The sequence below is a fragment of the Heliangelus exortis genome, chromosome 30 (assembly GCF_036169615.1).
Source record: "Heliangelus exortis chromosome 30, bHelExo1.hap1, whole genome shotgun sequence".
NCBI classification, from domain to species: Eukaryota; Metazoa; Chordata; class Aves; order Apodiformes; family Trochilidae; genus Heliangelus; species Heliangelus exortis.
In genome coordinates, this window is record NC_092451.1 from 1,568,742 (window position 1) to 1,590,075 (window position 21,334).

At 39.5% G+C, this 21,334-nt stretch overlaps 1 long non-coding RNA gene across 2 annotated transcripts in view; it reads left to right on the plus strand.

The window, feature by feature from the left end:
* The first annotated feature begins 1,606 nt into the window (after positions 1 to 1,606).
* The window catches only part of LOC139788885 (uncharacterized), a 43,417-nt gene continuing 23,689 nt past the window's right edge, over positions 1,607 to 21,334 (plus strand). For both annotated transcript variants that reach the window (XR_011722971.1, XR_011722972.1), the window contains exon 1: positions 1,607 to 1,836. This is a non-coding gene — a long non-coding RNA (uncharacterized lncRNA). The remainder of the gene's footprint in view (positions 1,837 to 21,334) is intronic.

Sequence of the window (21,334 nt, forward strand, 5' to 3'; positions counted from 1 at the left end):
TTTCCATCACATAAAAATCGATTTTCAGTGCCTCTGATTACTCCTTATTGTGCTGAGATCGATGGGTGGGAGCACCCTTAACCTAGCAGCGTGCGGCAGTGACCGACATGTATTCATAAGAACAGTCTATAAATTCAATAGAAATACCAGGTTGAGGGGGCATTCATGCTTTGAATAGCAAGGGTTTTTTTAAGCTTTTCTACCTTGCTTTACACAAATTGGTTTTCTAAAAAGCTTTAGAGTCCTTCAGAGTTTGTACTTTATAACCGTGTAATAAAGAGATGTAGATAGTTACAGAACACCTACCTAAATAATCACTCCCTAGTGACTTCATTTATATTCCCCAATTATGACATTAATTCTACATTTCACTTGCCATCCTGGTGTTCTATATTGTACGTGTGATGCTACAGTGTGTTATATTTCATAGAAGATTAATTTGGAAGTCAGCCTGATGTATACTCCAGTGAGAAGAGGGCACACTCCCTTTTAAACTCAGTGATATGAATCTTCTTTTGAAAACCCCTGGGAATAATGTAGATTTTAGGGGGTACAAAAAGGCAAAGGACTCGATCCTCATGTGAAGAGGAGCAGGAAAAATATTGTCACTATTTGCAGTACAAGATAACTACTCTAATAAATAAACTATTGTGCCTTGCATAAGGTTTCTTTTTTTAATAAAAGTTGTCAGTCAATAACTGAAAGAAAGGAAGTAATTTTGTTATGAAATTGAAAAAATACATTATTTTCCAAGTTGGCATTTAATTCAGGATAAACTCTTGGCTTTGTATAGAAAGTTGTGAGCCAATTCTTGGTGTAAGCCAGTATAGCTTCTTTAAATTTTTTCCTTTCCAGTTCTTGCTAGGGTTATTTTTAACTTTTAAATGATGCTAATTAATATTTTTACAGAACTTTGAAACTGGTAATATTGGTGCTACATGCACAAATATACATTCATCTTTGCTCTTAAGATCTTCATTCCCATTGGATGAGATTTATCTTCATCAAAGACAGCAAACACCATTTTTATGTACCTCTTTAAGGATCTTAGCTTTGCTTCCTCCCTGCAAGAAAAATGTCATCTCTGCTGCTTAACAAAGCATCACACCACCCTTTTTTTCAGAAGAAATTCAAATCTACAAGAATATATGAAAAGGAAAAAACATTTAAGATTTTCTTGATGAAATTTAGACCCTTCTGCTCCTGAGAAAAAAATTCAAACAAACTTATTTTTATTTATTCAAATACAGCCCCTTCAGTGCTGATGAAATTGTCTTACTAAGATGCATGCTTTGATGAATTTGTGCTAATGTCTGGAATCTGTGAGGATGGAACAAAGATGCTTTCTTCTGGCAGGTGTTACATCTTTCTGTTCCATGGAGTATAATGCCCCTTTAAACACATGAAATCAAAAGCCTCCTGCCAAAGGCAGCTTTCTGTGGTAGTTGGTTTAAGTTTTTTTGAAATTTTTGCCACGGGCTATTTTGACAAGGATGTTGCTGTTGAGGTTGCAGAGCAACACATTTGTTTCACAGAACTCCAGGACTGACTTACACCCTGCTTTGCAGTTTCCTAGCACTGGTTTTGGGGAGAGCCAGACCTAATTATCTGCACACTGAGATGACATCTCTGACTCCAGCTATTAAAGATTTATTTGGCTTGAGCACATGTTTTGGTTTTGCAGGTGATTGCAAGTGGCAAGGAGGCAGCAGGATAGTACAGTGTGATCCTGATGAGCTTCCTGCATGACAAAATAAAAACACCCTTGATTTCCACTTGCACGCTACTGCAGGCCTTGTGAGCAACCAGCAGCTGAAAGAAGACTGCATTTCCCAGGTAATTCTTGCCAGTTTATTTACTGTAACTTCTGGCTTGTGAGGTTCCTACTTCTTGAGATGAAAATCAAAATGTTGTGTTGCAAACAGCTGTTTTCCATATTTAGCTCTTCCCTTTACATATAATACATCTTCCTCCAGTGTTGCAAAATGCTTCATGGAGAACATTTTAATCAGAACAAAATTCCTTTTTTTGCATACATATTATCCAGAGAAAACGTTAAGTACCTGAAACTACTAAACACATTTCTGTTCACAAGAAAAAAGCCACTTTGTGTATCAAACCCAAAGCAAAATCAATTCCAGTGCAAAGTAAACTAAAAAAAATAAAATCAGGGTTCTGAATGGGCCTTGTCTTGGTAGCACTTTGCCAATTCTGAAATTTTATCTAAAAGAGAATAACACCAAAGTTCAATAACTATCCCAAGGTCACAAGAGAAATTAGCTTTTCTGCATCAGGAATTACAGTTCTTACAGGACCATACTTCCTCCTCAAAGTTGTTACTTGTCTAATGGAAGAACCTCAGGAACATTTTTAGGTACCCGCTGTTAAATTAGAAGAGTTGTCAAATACAGAAGAAACAAGGGGTGTTAAGAAAACACAGCTGGTTTCATTTACTATAAATGTGCCTATGGGTAGGTGTAGCCACCAATGTGCTTTTTTATTGATGATATTCTTTCTTGTTTGCTTGCTTTCTTTTCCTCCACTGCTACAGCCTGTCTTCATTGGCAGAATCAATCTCCCCTGTCCTTCTGTTTTTTATTAAAACCATTGTTGCCTTTTGCTGGATGTCCGGAATTGATCCCTTGTGATAAGGAAAGGTTGGATGGAAGGAGGGCCATAAATAGAGTAAATCACAGCCCAAAGAGCGTGATATTTAACAGCTTGGGTTTGCAGCAGTAAAGGGCAAATTCACAGGTGTCACACAGAGAGCTTTCATCGCCCAGAGGGGCAATTCCAACAAGGACTGCCTGCTGCAGAGTACAATGGTGTGAGGTGATTCCTGGGTCACCTGCACACAGTTCTCTTGATGGATTGCAGAAACTTTCCCTTGTACTGATCTTAGCTACATCCTTGCTGCCTGGGGTTTTCTGACAGGCCTTTTCTTCTGTCAGTAATGGACTCTTGCCTCTTGCTCAGTATCTTTTTCAAGCTGGTTGCAGAAAATCCCCTGTGATCTGGCAATCCCCAGAATTGTGCCCGTGGTGCACGACTTTATTCTTTGCTCTCCACGAAGCAGTTGACCCTTTTGCAGCATTGGCACTTGGATTAATGTACACAATATGCACTTTGCAGATAATGCTATTGACTGTACCTTCACCTACTGAGGAAAAGGAATCCAGAAGGGTAAATGGGATTTCTGATGACTGGGACGAATGTGATTAAGTGCCTGGTGTAATGCCTGCTAAAGGAAACAGAATGGTTCCAGCTAATTCCATTGGACGTTGGAGCAAGCCTTTTTGGACTAGACCTTGAAAACTCAGACAGTAAATTTTAATAACAGCAGAACTGGAGGGATGAAAGGGGTAAACTTCACATATTGGTTATATCAAAGCAAAAAGCTGAGATACTGCATGAGGTCTTTCTGAGAGGGGTTATTAATAGAGTTTGACCACAGAATCTGCACCAGGGCCTCAAACGGCAAAAAAAAAAAAAAAATTAAACTGCTTTAATATTAGAAAGCTGTTGTCCTTCTGTGACTGTACACAAATGTGCACCCACACATCCGCAGTTTGGTAACTTTAGGGTCACAATGTTGCAACTGGCGTTTTTCCAAATTTAGATAATGTAAATCAGAATTTAACCCCTTGGTTTAACTGCATCGATAGGAGATGGCGTTTCATTTTGTCCCAGCAGTTTCAAGATACTCCACATACACTGATCTGTGGCAGTAAGCACTATTTTTTTCTGAAGTGAGAGAAATTATAGAGGCGTAAAGAGACACAGTTCAACTGCTCTTCAGATATTTCATTTCTGCAAAACTTGTGCAGCTCAGAACACCACACCAATTAAAAATAAGTGAATTACAAAGCTGTAAGAAAACGGACTAATTGGACTGGAAGGAGAAAAATAATAAAGTGGATACATATTTTGAGAAGTGCTCATGATAAATAAAAAGGAGAGACACTTTGCAGCCTCTCCATTTTTGCTTTATATAGAGTGATCCTCAAGGCTGGGTGATTCATGTGATGAAATAGAGGATCTGAGCAGATAATAGTTTGCCAATTCCCTGAGCAGCTTGCAGGACACAGAAGGTTGTCCAATTAATCCCTCTTGTTTGGATTAATCATGCCAGTCTGTTCTATAGAAGAAGCAGCAACCAAGCAAGAACAGAGGAAATACCTCTTAGAAGGGATTTTTCTCAGGAAATAACTTTGGACTCAATCAGTATCCCAAATTCGTGCACTAATATTCATGATGAGATAAAAATCCCTCTTCTATTCACATTCAATCTTTTATCATGGATTGATAAAAATAAATCCTATACAGTAAGCTTGTAAACTCTGATATACTAGATATCATACTCTCAAATTATCATCTCTATTTCAGCAAGGCTTTCTGCAGCACCCCTGCTTTTACAACAAAAATATCCCAATGAAATATGCTAAGCAGATAAAAGATTGTCTGCTGGAAAACATTTCTGTGTTTATGCTATTTCAATGAGAGTGTTTGTCCAGTAGATTAATTCAGAAACGTGTTTGTCTTGCCTTCCAACTGTTGACATAGAAGTTGAAAGAGGGATTTGTTCCTTTTGAATTGCCTGGGTCTTCTTATTTTTCACTTGAATACCAGCCAGAGTTTCAAAATATCCAGTACCCTTCAGGCCCTGGTGTCCTGGCTTTTCAGCACTCAAGTCCCTGTGTTTTTTCTGTCAGTGTCAAGCATGAGGCACTCGTGCCACGTGTCAGCACACACAGGGCAAAGCTGGCACAGGGTCAGAATCAGGCATGTGGCTTGTATGTTGGTAGATAAAGCTACTGAGCCCTGTGTGAAAATGAAGGTGCTGCAGAAACCTAAGCTCAAGAGCACAGCCTTGTGAGACCTGAAGGAAGAGGTTCTGGTGAAGCTCTCTAATTAATTTTAAGTGCCTTTCCCACATCCTTATCCCTCATTTCTGTCCTTCCTTCCTTATGAGTGCTCAGAGATATGTGTTGCTTTGTTTCATTCCTGCTGCGTTTGGTCTGAAGGCTTGAGGGGAGAGTCAAGAGAAGCATGAAGCTCTGGCCAAGCAGGGGATGAATTTTCCCTTTGGAAGATTTGTCTTTTTATTGGCACAACTCATATTGATGAGAGGTGTGATTCTCACTTTTAATGAAATCATAGTATCATAGAATCCTAGAATCCTAGAATGGGCTGGGTTGGAAGGGACCTCAGAGCTCATCAAGTCCAACCCTTGCTCCACTCCCCCCGTGGTTCCCAGCCCATGGCACTGAGTGCCACATCCAGGCTCTTTTGAAATATCTCCAGGGATGGAGAATCCACCCCTTCCCTGGGCAGCCCATTCCAATGGCTGAGCACCCTCTCCAGAAAGAAATTCTTTCTAATGTCCAACCTAAACCTCCCCTGGCACAACTTGAGACCTCTTGTGCCCTCTTGTCCCTGCAACCTGAAGCATTCATTTAACATCTCCTGTGTAGAGAAGATGCACTGAGGGTGATTCTGTGCACTGTGGTTGGTTGAGAGACCCTGTTACAGCCTCCCCTGTGTAGCAGAAAATCAGAATCTGAAAATGGTCCCAGTGCCTGTTGAGAAAGCCAACCCAAGCCAACCAAGTGAAACGTTTCCTAGCATGTGGAGTGCCTGTTGTCCAGTCTTGTAAGCAGCCCCAGTCCCAGCTGTCAAGGGGCTGGTGTCCTACAGAAATAAATCAGGGCTGACAAACTGTAGTTTAGCAGTAACAAGCACCCTGGGTTGGAACTGCATGATTGGCAACCATGATAAATTTCTGTAATTACTATTGACTCTGGGCAGACTTTAAATGCTTTAACGTATTCCTAGAGCAGTGAAGTTTTGATTAGTTTAAAAAGATGTATTGCTCCTAACTTTCAAATGCTGGTAGTCTCTTTTGATGCCTGAAGACAGAGAAAAGTATCCTGCTAAATATAGTAGTGACAGAGTAGTAACTCCTGTTATTCTTTTGTCTGAAAAAATTCTCAAGACTATTGGTGACAGAAATGATTGCTCGTGCTGTGATCTTGCTAATCTTAGTCTGTAATTTTCCATCCACCACAATTACTCATCTCTCTTTTTCTCTATATGTGTGTTGTTATTGCTACTTTTGGACTGTAGGATATGAGAGAGCACTGTGAAGGGACACCAGGCTGGGATGTACTTCTGGGAGCAAAGCTTTTGATGACAACAAAAGCTCAGTAAATAAATGCACAGACACACTGCAGTTAAGGTTCTGAAGGACTGATTTAAAATGTTGTATATTTTCTATTTTTCATACTGTTGTCCTAAGTATTGAGTTTATTTTTTTCCATCTGTCCAAGTTGTCCCTTTCTCTATTCTTGATGCCTGTTCACATTCCTCTGTCAACAGCACCTGTCTCTCACGCTCTCTCTTACTTCACAAATGCTCACAAAGAACATGGTCTCTCATTTAACCCATCCCTCATACTCTGGTCTATCAAACTAAGGTTAAATCTGGGAAAAAAATTCCCAGTCCATCTGTGGCAGACATATGAGACTTGTTTTCAGTTTAATATGCAAAGAAATGAATCATCTCTATTGATTGCTTCTGTTATGTTACTGGGGTGTGAGGTGTTTATTATGGTAATGTTGTACCTCTTCAGATTCATGTTCACTGCAGAGTTATCTTTAGTGTAAGCCTCACCTTTAGCCCAACTTTGCCTCATTTCTTCCTATTCCCTTTTCCTCTTCCTTAGGCCTCATCCATCATTGCACAGACACCTTTCATCAGCCCATCTCCACCTGTCAGGAAAGGGATTGCAACGCTGCCATCCAAAAAACCCCAAAACAACCAAAAACCCAACAGTATTAGGAAGCAGCTGCTGCTTGAAAACTGGTAGAAATTCAAGTTCGTGGAATTTAATGCTGTGAACAATTAACATTCTCCTCAACAGCTGTCTAGAGGATGTCAAGTGCTCCTTAGGTTTTGTACGGTTGTCAAGGATGAGATAGGTTACACAAAATGCCAAGGGAAAAGAAGGGTATTCTCTACATATTTATGCAGAGAAAAATAAAAACAAGCTTTGGTACCCATAATATTTTCTGCAGGAAGAGAATAAAAGAGGCAAAAAAGCAGGCATGTTAGGAGTAAAGGTAGATTTGGAAAAGTGCTGCTGAAATATAGATATTCCTAGCTGCTCTTCTAAAATTTTACTGAGCCTTTAGAATACTCTTAATTCCTACTCCTTTTATGTCCCAGCCACTATGCAGTGCAGCAGAAAATTGAGTCCTGTTTCTACAGGCTCTGATAGCAAGGGACATGCATTCCTTTAACTGCCCAGCACTGAACACCCTCAGCAAGAACACTATTAAATTAAACTTAGAGTCTTGACATAATTAAAGTATAGAGCCTGCATAAATACCATGCTAGGCTATTGATCTAGAAATTATTATTTGACCACAGCTAAGCCTTTAGAGTATATCCACAAACAGCTTCTGTTGTCATAGCAGGAGTACCTGAATTGTCCTGTCACTGTTTTATCTAATCTCTAAGAATAATTCAAACTAGGAAATCTCTGCTTCCTGTATTATAATTTTATTATCTGTGTTCCTGTGAGCCTAGCAGCTCTGTTCTTTTAATACATTCAAATATATATTAAGAAAAAGTTCTCATGCTGAAGGGTTTGCAAGAGCAATGGGTTCTCTATTGAGAAGTTAGAGAAGGAACTGGAGGAAGAGGCAGAAGAGTGGAAAGAAGACTCAGATTATAATTCCCATTTCAAGATGGGCATAATCAAGATGCAAAGATTTCAGATCAGGAAGGCACATTTACAGAACTGTTGTAGTGTGTCTTGAACACATTAATGCTTGCTTAATTTTGAACATACACCTAAATTCCATGGAAAATTACAGCCATGGTCTCTATTCCCACTCCAGTTATTTACTATTGTAACTGGGGGGTAGTGAGTGAGACTCCTTTTCAACACCTTGCATTTGCTTGCATCTGCTTCTCCCTGCTTGTAGTATTAATCTTACACAGCTGTAAAAGCAATAGTCACTAAGTTATAAAATACACTAATTACATCTACTGCTCTCTTTTCTATCCTATATGTACATTTATGTGTAGAAGCATATATACTTTTTAGCAGTAACTACACTATGATGTAGTTATTTTAAAAAATCAACTCTTGCTGTGTAGTGATTGAAATACAGATCTCCAAACTCATTCTGTCAGTTTATCTTCAAGGAAATGCATATAGTGTATCCCTGTGGTGGTACAGTTGTAGATGTGTATGAGATTTCCTGAATTTCTCTTTACACTGCAGATGGTTTAAGCAACACTGGGACAGAGCCTTGGCTGGCAACTCCCTTTATAGGAAATAGAAATTATCCTAGAACCAAGGACTTGTTATTAACAGTGTACCTAGAACATGCTTTGCCTGCAAAAAAATTATCTGTTTGTTTCAGGATATAGGCATCAGAAAATAATGGAGTCTGTATGGAAACAGGAATCTGTTGCTTTGCAGGATAGCACCAAAGAACTTTTAAAAGCACCAACTTTAAATAAAATGCACTTCTACTGATGCTTTCCAAAGAAGTTGTGTCTTGCTGATTTTGACTGTCTGTGCCCTGAGGTTCTTGAAGGTGGCAGAAAACTGACTAAAACTGCATTATGCATATTGTGAAAGGCTGAAGAATTTTTCTTTTTCCAGCCTTGGCAACAGTCCTTACTGGAGCCAGCTAGACAGGCAGGCAGAGCTAATTGGCAAGAGAGCATGTGAATGACATAATTGGCTCCAGCATATCATTATCTTGGTGTACCAGCTCTAATGAATGCCATTCACACAGGCCAGATGCAGCATCCCAACAATATGCTAGGGCAGAAAGGATGTTTTATCAGTGGTGCTCATTCCTGGTGCTCAGTGTTGTCATCACTGCAAGAAATGAGCTCTGCCAAATGCATTAAATCCATAAAATGTACTCCTATGCAAAATGTAGCAGAAGAAGGATGATAAAATTAAAGTGAGAACTCAGTGTAGCCTTGATTAAGATAGAAATAAAGAGGGGCACTCTGATGGTGAGAATTCCTGTAATGAGAGACACAAGTTCTGTTTCTGTCCCAAAGTAGTTTGGAATCTCAGGTAGTATCTCCTTATGAGCTTGATTTGCCCCAAAATGGGAATAATTAGTGTGATCTTTCATTGGTGAGTAATTCAGATATAAATGTTACAGGAATGCTGTTGGCTTTTGAAACTTCTGTATTGGAGAGGGTGCAAAATTACTTTGGGGTTGGTTTAGAATGGTTGCTCTAAATCTTTGTCTCATCAGGTAGTGTTTACAAAAGGCAGAGTTGTTTTAGAATCCAACTACACTTTTGTGTCTATACATCATAGATGAAACCTCCTCTGAATCCAAAACAAAGATCCAATGAATTTAGGAGGCAGGAATATGTCACACACCTCTAGTTACAATCAGCTCTGGAGAGAGATTTGTAGGTAAGAGATCACCTGCACCATCTTTAACCCCAATTACCAACCACTTGTGCTCATCCATAGCTGTCTTTACTGCAAACACTTCCTGTGGAAGCAAATGATGAATTGAAGTTGTGGCTGTCTGTGAACAATTCCAAAGTGATGAATTGTTTGAAGGTCCCAGTTTTCTCAAATACAGTTATTAGTAGTCTCTTTAGACACCACATAATCTCTCTGAGTGGTTATGTGGAACTTTCCAGCATAAATTCAGTTTAAAAGACATGGGAAAAGGGGTTAGCATGCAATTATCAGTTGTTATTTATGAAATTGACTGCTCTTCACTAAATTTTATTTGAGTAGTAGTCCTGAATTTGAATTAATGAAATCTACAGTATTAACCAAGCTCTGATATTTTAAAGCTATGGGTTATAAACTTTTTATGTGGTTTCTTTTTTTTTTTCCAAGTGCTAAGTTCTTACTTGCTTTCTAGACTCTAGACTGTGCTCAGGCAGTGCTTTCAGACATCTCTGTGAGGTTATAAGGATTAGAAACACAGTCCTCATTTTGCAAAACATGGGATTCATATTCTGTCCAGGAACTGGAGGTTGCAGATCCCTCCCTCAGGAAGTGCCAGACACAGCCAAACAGAGCTGGTTGTGAGTGGCTTCATCCCAAGTTTCAGCTGGGAAGGAGTGATGTGATAGCATTGTTGGGCATTGATGTGAGTGTGAGCACAGGGTGCCAGCTGGGGTGAAAGGGGCCAAAAAAAGGAGAAAGAGAAAGGAGGAGAGTTTCAGCCTGCTGGGACTCCTGATTTTTGTCCTGCCAGGTAAATCTGTGTGTAAGATAAGCACAGTAGATGTGTGGTCTGGGTAGAGATTTCATATATGTAATTCCATCTCATGAAATGATGATGGCTGCACTAAAGATATCCAGATGATCTATGGAACTGTGGCTTCAAATATAATAAAACAGAAAATAGAGTGGAAGTATATGGATTTTAGCACAGATAGAAAAGCAAGTGTTTTTGTGATTGATAGCTCTCTTGCAGGCACTGAACTGGATTGCTACGAACTTGGCAATGAATGAGCTGAGCCTGCTTAAGAGGTAGCATTTAATATTGCTAATTCTCCTCTTCTGATCTGTTTGCAGAAATCCTGCAGTGTGAAAAACAAGTCCTATCTGTTTTCTAATCTCTGAATTGATTTCCTGTAAGTAGGGAATCAAAAAAGACTCTCCATTTGTTCAAGTGTGTTTGATATTCTTGGGAAGTCCTGCTTTATGGGCAGGGCAGCGTGGCTGGCAGTTTACAGGAGAGAGCATCTCTGTATCTCCACCACCTCCATAACTCTCCCCCTCTCTTCCTGGAAGCTGTTTTTCTTGTTATTATCACATTCTTTATGATCCGTTGAAAAGCCTCCTGGTGCTAGGACTGGCACTGCAGCTGAATGCAGCATGGAAAGTGGCTGTGGGAGGTGATGGGTGGGAAGGAGAGGAAAGGAGAGGCACATCTTAACCCTGCCTGAGATGCCATTATGTCTGCATTTGCCTAAAAATTCAAGCCAAGGAACTGACCTTGCAGATGAAGAATATTACTTAGGCTGATCTATTGAGACTGGGATTCTTGGACTGGTGAGGGAACACAAAAAACAAAGGATGGTGGCAAAAGTGCAGGCAGGTAGGAGAAACAAAGCTGCTGGTCCATTTAATCCCAATGATGTTTGTTTCCTTTGGAGAGCAGTGACATCAGGAAAAACTCTTCCTTTATTCCTCACAATTCTGTGCTCTGCCACGCAGTGGCTGAGAGCTTTTGTTTGAACATTAGGAGAGCAAAATAACAAAATATTGTGCCAAATTCATCATGACTTTAAATAAATTTTACAAGTGATAATCAGCAGATACCACACCATTAACTGGGCAAATGCAAACACTGCCAGCTCAGTGCCTGTGAGTGAGAGCCTCAGGTATTCTCCAAGAGTCAGCAGATGTGACTGTATTGAGTTTAGCTGAGTTATTCTGACTTGTACCAGCAGGAGATCTTGTCCCAAATCCTTACCCAACTGTCTCATGGAAAAATCTCAGACAGTAATGCATTCTCACCCTTTCATACCAAACTTTACTGCAGAATGGGCTGTGGTTAGTAGGTTGAGAGAGGTTCTCCTCCCCCTCTATTCTGCATTGGTGAGGCCACACCTGGAGTATTGTGTCCAGTTCTGGGCCCCTCAGTTCGAGAAGGACAGGGAAGTGCTTGAAAGAGTCCAGCACAGAGCTACTGAGATGATTAAGGGAGTGGAACATCTCCCTTATGAGGAAAGGCTGAGGGAGCTGGGTCTCTTTAGTTTGGAGAAAAGGAGACTGAGGGGTGACCTCATCAATGTTTTCAAATATGTAAGGGGTGAGTGTCAGGGAGATGGAGTTAGGCTTTTCTCAGTGGTGACCAGTGATAGGACAAGGGGTAATGGGTGTAAATTGGAGCATAGGAGGTTCAAGCTGAATATCAGAAAAAATTTTTTTACTGTAAGGGTGACGGAGCCCTGGAACAGGCTGCCCAGGGGGGTTGTGGAGTCTCCTTCACTGGAGACATTCAAAACCCCCCTGGACACGTTCCTAGGGGATGTACTCTAGGGGGCCCTGCTCTGGCAGGGGGGGTTGGACTAGATGATCTTTCCAGGTCCCTTCCAACCCCTAGGATTCTATGATTCTATGATTCTATGACAGTGTTGTGACAGGACATGAGGCTTGTTTAGAGCAGGCCTGGTCTGAAGCAAGAGAGCTTGCACAAACTTTTTCACTCTTCTTAAAATTTCTTATAATTTATTTGTTCTCTTGTGACTGGAAAACTGAGAAGAGTCCTGTGCAGCTGCACCTTCCAGTGCTGGTACTTCCCAAGAGCTTATTGAAGCTTTTGTAGCTTAGACTGGGGAGCAGAGATTGCTTAGGTGGCTCACCAGTTTGCTTTTGACCTTGCAAAGAAGATTTTAGTTCTCTAATAGTGTTTGTTTTAAAGAATCTGGTGCAAGTTTGAAAATGAAAATCCCTGTATTTGAGTACCTGCAAGCATGAAAAATGTAAAATAGAGAGAAGGATTTAGCTCAAAGAGCTGCTAGCTTATTCCCACCTCTTACTCTTCCTTTGTGACTCAGATTGCAAGTCTTCCAGCATACAGAATGTACTGTGTTTTTATACAAGTAGAAATATAATGTTGAATGTCAGTTGAATATTTTGAGTGCTGTAAGAATATAAATATGTGATAACCTAAAGGGTACAGATTGCCAGGCCTCTTGCCAGACAAAAAGCATCCTGGGTAACTTAAAGTTTGCAAAGGAGTTCAGAAAATCTCCTTAAAACTCAAAGCATCTCTTGCAACATTAGTGTTTTATCAGTTAATATAAAAGGTGCTTGCAGCTCAGTGACACCCAAACATTAAGATTATTGTGCATTTTATTGGCTCTGAAACCTGAAATTCATCTGCCTCTATCCTTTTTCACCCAAGTTAGCTTCATACAGAAGAGTGAGCTGAAATTACAGGGAGCTGTTAAGGGATGGATTGAGTTGCTTTCTTTCAACACCAATATGAAAATATATGAGGCCCAATTGTCAAAGTAAGAATTATAGGATGATTCATAGGGAATGAATGGCCAGCCTGCTAGGCTTTCTGCTCCCTTCCATTACTGGGTTTTAATATTCTTTGAAAGGGAAGACATTTGCTTGCTATCTACAAGGAAATAGGAATGAGGAGGGGGTAAAGGGAAGGCAGCATCTCTGCCCAGCTGCTGTGCACATATTTCAGATAATGCCAATCACCAGAGCATGCTGGATGTTTTAGTAAACAGCTTGTAAATGAAAACACAGAGGAATTGCCTCGCCCCTCTCCACCATATTTTATCCTCCCTCTTTTCTCCAAGATATTTGTCAGGCAATGCTGTGTTTGTCTGTGTCATAGCCCAGCATCCAGGAGCAAAATATAAACCAAAATTGATTTGTACATTCAAGGGTGAATTTTCACTCCAGTTTGCTGAGCTGCAGCAGTGAAGCATGTCTATTTAATTTGTGACATAAAAAAGGATAAGTGCCATGCCAGCTTTGTGAATGCTGTTGGTTCTACATGGCTAGCAAGGAGTGGAGGTATCATATAAACCAGGACCTTGATCCTGGGATTCTGCACAGATGACTACACTGCTACCTTCTAATGCAATTGAGAGAAGATATTAAGTGCAAGTTCAATAAGTTAAATGTTAAGAGCATCTTGCAAATTGCATTAAAATAAATAAAGGTTGAGGATTTGCAGGCTGGAGAAACGTTCAGTTTGTATTAATGCACTCCAGATGAGGGCACTTTCAGCCTCCAGACTGCACTCAGTAATTCCAGCTCTGCAGCCCCTTCACCCAGACATGGAGATATGGGGAAAAGTGGGCAGAAAACAGGCAGTTTTCAAAAGGCAATTCAGAAGATAGAGGGTTCAGTGAAAGGGTTACCTGAACAATTTTTTTTTCCCTATTACTTTTGCACTAGTGCTTATGCTAAGATCTGAATTTACTGAATGAAGCATATGTTCTCTGCTTCCAATATGTTATTTTCTGTGCTCTGACACTGGGAAGGCTTCTTCTGAAAATATGCATGGTCACTCTGTCCCATTGCTTAAAAAGGAATTAAGGATTCAGGATTAAGGGACTCATCAGGGTTTGCTTTAGTCAGTTGTGATGCTGGAGGTGAAGGGAATATTGCCAGGAGAACCTTGCACTGGGGTGAGTGCTTACTGCAAGAGCTCTGAGCCTTTGCTCCAGAAACTCTCCTTTCAGACTGGACTTGCTGCACGCAATGCTCTGGCTGGAATTCTCTTTCTTCTGAGTTATTCTGACATTCAGCCATACAAAGCAGCCCAAGTTGTCTGCAGCCCTGCTTCACAGGAGTTCAAATCAGGAGGACTGGAACACTGGAACTGGGGTTTCAGCATGCCATTAAATTATTGCTGTTCACAAGCATCACTCACAGCTAAACTGTTTGCCTGGTGACAGAGAGGCTGATTGTCTGACTCTCTGAATTATATTCAAATAACACTGTCCCATTTCTCCAGGGACCCATTGCTGCACTTAGAAGCTCTTTAGGGCTTTAGCTGAGCTTAATAAAGGAGGATGGATTTGAACTGGCATCTTACACAGCGTGGCTGGTGGTGGGGATGCCAAGTTAAAACTAAACTCTTCTCCTGTGCAAGAATCATAAAACTTAACTGAGAACAAATATTCTACAAGGAAATCAGAAGAACTGGAGTGGTATGCATCAGGAATAAAAATTTCTACCTCCATTTATGTTTGACAAGATTCTCCAGAAGGATGAAATGTATGAAATTCCCAGGTTTTTTTCAAGTGAAAACCTCATTATGGACTTTCTTAAAACATGATTGCAACAAAAAATTGGGGCAAGAGAAGTGAGGGAAGAGGAGAACTGTAATGACTGGAAAAAAGCATGAAAAGATGGTGAAAATACCATTGAATTTCCTCCTTTTCTAAACACAATCCATTTGTTCAGACAAATCAAACATTGCTTATTTCAGGCTGTGGAAGCTTGAATGCTAAAAAAATGTAGTGAAATGGAAGAGTGGTATCATGGATAAATAATTGATTTGCTTATCATTATATGGTTTCTTTAGTGTTAGAAGAAAGGAATTGTTTTCTGTCATAATTTCTACTGCCACACATCAAGCTTCAATCCTACCAAACCATATAGGACCCACATTTATTGTTCTCATTTTGCTCTCTCTGCAAGTTAAGTCAGGAACTTAATACTAAAGGTAAGAACCTGACTGTTTGCTGCCTTTTACCTTCTGTTTTTATGTAAGGGGCAGGTAAAAATCCCTTGCCCTCAAATCATTCCCTACAAACCCTCATCTGTGACCTGGGAACCAGAAAGATGTTACAGAATTGTGAGGATCTGCCAAGCCAAACCTGCTGCTCAGTTTGTAGCTGAGGCTCAAGGAGCCATGGGGCAGCCTTCCCTGCATTCAGCCTTGCAGAGCTGACATTCCTGAAATAATCTTCAATTAGGAAAATGTGCTGCAGGGAAATATTCCCATCATGGAGCACCCTGCAGAGTGTCTCTCTGCTGGCTCAAAGTAATGAAGAAAACAGAGAAAGGGCAATAGGAAAATGTATAATTTCTAATAACTTTGTGAAGCTGCTCTTAAAGCTGGAATAGGGCAAGCTAGAGGGCAGTTGCTCAGTGAGTTGGTAAATAAGATATTAATTAATAAAAGACCTTACAGAAAATTCTGCATTGAAATTGCAGCTGCAGAAGCTCTTAAATGTCTACACTTTTATTAAATACTGGAGGAAATGGGCTGGGGAATAGATCTTACCTTGTCCTCTACACTCTCATTTTGTGTGCTTGCAGGTCACATCCCTTTGGATTCCTAAATAAATCTGGGCTCTTGACAAAAACTGTGCAAGAAGCCTTGCTGAAAGCTTGGGTGCAATCTCCAGAGCAGAGCTTATCTGTTGCAGGTTTCTTGGAGGATTACTTCATTTAATCGTAACTATTTTCTGCAAGCATTTTAATCAGCTCCTAATCCTCATCTTATTCATATTAGATAATTAAATCAAGTTTATTATCTTTAAGTGTTCCCTCAAAACCAGTGATCCTTATGAAAATGGGTAAGGATGTGAAATGTCATTAATGGTTTTGTGTTCATTTGGGAGTCACTCTGTGTCTCTTACTTAACATTACTGTGCCAGGCTGTTTATGAAGTTATCTCCTTCCTGCTGTACAAGAGGCCCATTTTGGAACTGCATGGCTAAGAATCCCTATTTTGGATGAACTGTGGAGCAACATGGGGTTGTTTGAACCTTTTAAGGAGCAGAGGAAGAAGCAGGTGAAAAGGAAGAAGTGGAAGCCATTCCTAAAAGCATTAGGTCTATTTTACAGGGTGTTATCCAGACAAAAGAGTGAATGGAAATGTACCAATTGTTTGCTTAAAATACAGCACAATCACAGGTCACCAAATTGAAATAAATATATTACTCATTTCCTTCTAAAGGAGGCTGCTAAAAAATGGCAAAACTCCAGGATGAAAATCACTTACTAAGGAGATTAGTAGTCTCTTGCAATTGTTCTGTTAATACTTTTCCATATATATATACATACATTCCATATATATACACACAATACCTTCTTACTATTTCTCAATTATTTTCCTGCTCTTTTCTTAGTTCCTGCTGCTATCACAAAGTTTTCTTAAGTTTTAATTAAATGTGCCAGTATTTAGGTACACGAAGTCACTCTCCTGCCAGCATTAATGCCCAGTTACTGACTGGAGCAGCCACCAGTATCCAGGGTTTATATCTGGAAATGAAACATTTCTGTACTACTAGAGAGTAGGAGGTGCATAAGGAAAACATAGTAATGAATTAAGCAGAATAAAAACCAACAGTTTCTGGCATTAATGTGCAATGTAGGAGACTCCCAAAGCACATCAAGTGAAGCTCATCAGGGAAATTCTACCAAGCCTCAACTTGAGTATCAGATTATTTAGTGTAAGCCATCTGCAAGGTATTGTAACATCACCAGTTCTTTAGAGTTGCTTGCCAGTTCTTCATGGATTTCATTTGTAATTTGCCTCAGGAGTGTGGAAGCTGCTCCAGAACCTGTTTAGAGAGAATTCTCCAGAGGTAAGACCATAAATACCCACGTGAGGTTGGGCAGCATTAGCAGGGTTGAGCTGAGAGAGCCACTGCTGTTTGGTTAAAATGCAAACAAAATGAAATCCACCTCTGTTGTGATCATTTGAAGACCGCTGACTTTCTGCAGCCTGTACAGTCCTGCTCTGAATGGACATTCAGTTTATCACTGCTTTGTAGTTTAGCTATTAATAGGTTTATCTAATTACATTCTTCATAAGGTGCCCTGAGAGAAGTTACTTATTAAAATTCTATGTCCTTCCTTTTTAAATGCATGACTTATTAAAAGTGTAATCATTCAAGGGGAAATGAAGCATTGGGAATTATATTTATTTATACAGAGAGAACTGAAGCCTTCTGAAGTCAGTGGAAATTTTTCTATTTATCTCAGTGATGGCCTGTAAGATACAAGCAGAGGCAGCTTCACACCCTCTTAATTGTTTTCATGTACAAGATGATAAATAATGGTGAGAAGTACTTGCCTTTTCTATTCAGTGTGAAATATGCTATGTAACAGCTTTGCCAAAATAATATGAGAAAGAATTATAAAGAAAAAGCTAAAGTCAGTATTTTTTAAAGACAGAAAAGAAACTTTGGAAAACAGATAATATTTTAAATTAATGTATCTGCTTTCATAACTCTTCCTGGGTTTAATACCTTTTGTTAAACACCATCCCAAAGGGCAACTGAAGCAGGTTATTTGAGTTGGTTTTGACTTTGATACTGCTTCTGATTTAAATTCTGGTTTCACTAAAGTTCATTCTGATAATTTTCTGAGGAAGTTTAAATAATTTTCTGATCTCTACACCCTCCATTAATTTTTCCTCCACCACCATTCTACTTGGACAGTTTGTTAGGCAAAGAAACCCTGTGTACAGTAGAACTCTGTCATGATCTTAGCTGGCAAATAATTAACCTGCTTGCTTGGGTGATAATCTGAGACAATATTGCAGAGGTCTCTGAGAGGTGAGATCCTGGTTCTGCTGGAGACAGCTGCACCTCTGCCTCAGCAGGATGTGAGGTTGTGAGGAAATAGTGACAGTGATGGAATTAATTGACTTCAGATTCCCATTTCTCTTTGGGCTTGGATGCCAAATAGATGATAGACATGATGAGATGCTCTGATCCTTTTCTTCCTCTCACCCATGGCCAATTTTAAAAATCATGGCTTTTGTGTTTATTTCTGAGGCATAAGAGTTTATCCTGATTCTGTCATATTTATATCTTACTATTTTTTATCCATCTTTCATATGGAGGGATATTTTAACCAACATGCTGAGTTATGCAATAATATATGTAAAATCTCCTTGGTGATATTTTGCAAAGGGGAAAAAATAAACCTGTCAGAGAAGTGATCTTAAAAAATTCAAGGTTTATCCAGGCTGACTTCACATTATGTTCCAGTGCAAATCTTTCATTACTGGAGAGTAAGACTTATCTCTATTTTAGTCACAAATCCAAAGTTATATCTGGTGTTTTCTCCCATGATGTAGAGCAACACAAATATTACAATTAGTGGGGTTGCCTTGTGTCAGATCTGGTAGTGCATAATGATTTTTAGATAAATTTTATTTCTGGGAAATTTACAAGTTTTCATTGCTTTTCTGGAATTGTGGTCTCTTTTTTTGCTCATTTCTAGAGGGAAAGAGAAAAGATAACACCCCTTTTTCATTAATGAGCCTTCTATTATCTAAATTATTTAAATACAGTGCAAGGTCCCTGCTCATTCTCCTGCAATAAAGGCAGTTCTATACTGAGTTACTAAGGACACTTCTAGATGAGATTTAATAATAAAGTAGGACATTTAGCATATATTAATTAAATATCAGCAGATGGTAAGGAGAGCCCTCACTGAGGGTGAATAAGTAGAGAGAAATATAACTGCCATTTAATTAAGCCAAACCTGCTGAAACAATGAAGGTGCAATTACTTTTTTATTAACACATTACACTTGCATGTAATGCTGAAGAATTTAATTACAACCTAACTTCAATTATGTTCAGCTCTGGAGATGGGTCAAGTAACAAAGTTCTGAATCTGCAGATCTGCCAAGAACAAAGGTATTTGGGCCCAGAGTTGTTTGCCATAAAAAAATTGCATGAATAGTTGTAGTCTTAACAGTCCAGTACTCCCAACAGAGAAAAGAGGATTTGTAAAGCCCTGATTTTCCATCCTTCATTTTTTTCCTTCTTCTAAACCATTCCCACTGAAAACCTCTTAAAGATCTCTAAAGATTTTGGTTTTTCACCCAATTTCAAGGACACCATTGCCTGCACACCTTGAGACAAGAATGGGTGGGTGCTTGCATACCAGAAAATAACTTTTCAAGAATATGTGGGTGTTGGAATACATGTTTGTATGTTTAGTGCTCATTGGTCATTAGGTGGGAAAACTAACAATTATCCTGGCTGAGCTGTATCCCCTGAGACATGAGTGCTTATATAAAAATCTATAACAAAACTAAATCTAAATCTTAAAAAATTACTAAATCTAAAAAAAACAACTAAATTTATCTGTAATAAAACTAAAAAAACTAAGACCTTGATCCTGAGGATTTTTCAGGAAAAATATCTGCAATTGCACAGTATTCCAAGGAAAAACAAGATTTAGTTCTAGAAGCAGCCCTGTTAACTTAGGCTGGTAGGGTGCCTGTTATATTCAACCTGACATAAAATGCCAAGAAATGGACAAGAATGACATTTAAATGCATGGAATTGACAGCCCTACCTCTAGGTATGGGTTTGTTGGGTTTTTTCCCTAGATAATAATGTAAAGATACATTTGCCATCCGATTCTACTACCTCAAAGTACCTTGTTTGACATTTTACTGTGATGAGTGAACACTTAACAAGGTCATTAGTTTTGAAAGATTTTCTCCTTGGATGGTGGAAAGCAGTTTATTCTAAATAGCCAGAAAAAGAGAAGAAAATATAAATAAAAAACCCCACTGTGGTAACTGTGGAAGATTTAGTTTGTAAAGAACATTAAGTCTCCAAATCAAATCCAGCCCTAAATAAATACAGCAGTCATTCAAATAAATTAATCAAGCCATACCAAAATAACTTCTGAAAAATTGTAATGAAGCCCCTCCAGTTGTTTAGAACAGAGGAATCTCTGTATTCATGAATCCTGAAATAAGGGGTTCAGTTCTGAACAGCTTGGTGGTAGAACCACTAAAAAATTTGAAAGAATTACCACTGAAGTGAAGAGGTAACAAAGGAGTAAATTTCAGGTTAGGCACGAGAATGCAAATGGTCAGGTTTGCTCTTCAGGTGAATGTGGGGAGAGGGAATCTGGAATACCCTGGGACCAGAACTTGCTGGAACATGTTCTGTGCTGTGTGGAACCAGGGGCTGCAGATGTCTCATGGAAGATCTCGTCCAGGATGAGCACCTGGAGTCACTTCCAGCTGGGCTGAACATCCATGGAGCCCCAGCCCAGAGGTTTTGGGGGTTACTTCAGCTGGGCTGAACATCCATGGAGCCCCAGCCCAGAGGTTTTGGGGGTTACTTCCAGCTAGGGCTGAACATCCATGGAGCCCCAGCCCAGAGGAGGTTTTGCTCTTCAGATCAATTTGGCAGAGAGTTCATCATTTACTCTGTGAACTCATTGTCCTTCCCACCAGTATTGGAGCCATCCCAAACAACTTGATATTTCTCAGCATGTGAAGCCATTTCACCAGTGTTGCCTGGGTGTTACTGTGGGGCTTTTTCTTTTCTTTTTTTTTTTTTTTCTTTTTCTGAAGTGGAAAAGCTTGATGCCAGAGGCAGCATCTGTCTGCTTCCATCTCCTAGATCAGCATTTATCAGGAAACTGATGGATGATGTGTCATTCATTGGCATGGATTATCAGACTGTTAAAGGTCAGAATAGATATCTGCAGGAAACCTAATGCAATAAGATAATATGGATAAAGCAGTTCCATTTCACTAGGAATTGAGGCTGTACCTGCTGAAATCCCTATTTTTGGACTGTAATGGGTGAAATGAAAAAACTGTCTCTAATATTTCTCTCCTTGTATTTCCCTCCTCTACTACTTCATTTTCTGTAAGGAGTGTCATAACCATGTTTAGAGAAAGGGCCCTAACGTTGCCTCTTTCAGTGACAGGATGAACTCTGAGTATCAGATCACTCCCATTAGGTTTTTTGTGCCTTGCCCAGATGCACTCACACTTGAAAGTACAGCTTTAGTCTCTGAAAAAAGCTGGTGGCATCACTTAATCAGG